Genomic DNA, 724 nt, shown 5'->3' on the forward strand with positions numbered 1-724 from the left:
CCTCCCCCCCTCTCTCTCTCTGTTTCGCAGAAAGTAGGGCGGCACACCTAATCGATTGGTCAGCAACAGACTGAACTTCCAAGCGCCGTCAAACTTTCTTGTGTGACCGTGAGCGAATTCACACTAGGCAGAAGTATGTGGTCCATCGATTTTGTATCTATGTTATCCTCAATAATAACTGATATCCTTGAACCGCCGCCTGCCAATCCCTTGGTATACCCACTCGAAAATCTAGAAACACACGTAAGTTAAGAAAAATCGCAATGGACGACAAACGAAAGCGATGTAATATTTATACACCACAGTCGCCATGCCATGCTAATTTAGACTGCTTTACAACCTACAGTGCGCGCGACCGAGGGTAGCCTCGGTTACCGGATATTTACACTGCACAAGGGTCAATGATAGCGTAAAATCTGCTTATTGAAAGCGCCAATGAACTAATGATAAACGATTGATTAAAAATGTATTTTTTCAGTTTTTTATAGGCTTAAGTAAGTTTGAACAGTGACCTAAGGTACACTGATTTTTTTTTTTACTTCCATTTTTTCTGTGAAGTTCAATAAGTTGCGGGAGGGTATGCAAAATAAAAAGGTTGAAAAACACACCTGTAAAATATCATCTCTTGGTATCAGACGGATTATTAAAATACAAGAAACTTTACAAGCTCAATTCATATAAATAAAAAATTAAACAGCTTGAAAAATGCAGGATTAGGAGGAGG

This window comes from Penaeus monodon, chromosome 30 (genome assembly GCF_015228065.2).
Source record: "Penaeus monodon isolate SGIC_2016 chromosome 30, NSTDA_Pmon_1, whole genome shotgun sequence".
Lineage (NCBI taxonomy): Eukaryota > Metazoa > Arthropoda > Malacostraca > Decapoda > Penaeidae > Penaeus > Penaeus monodon.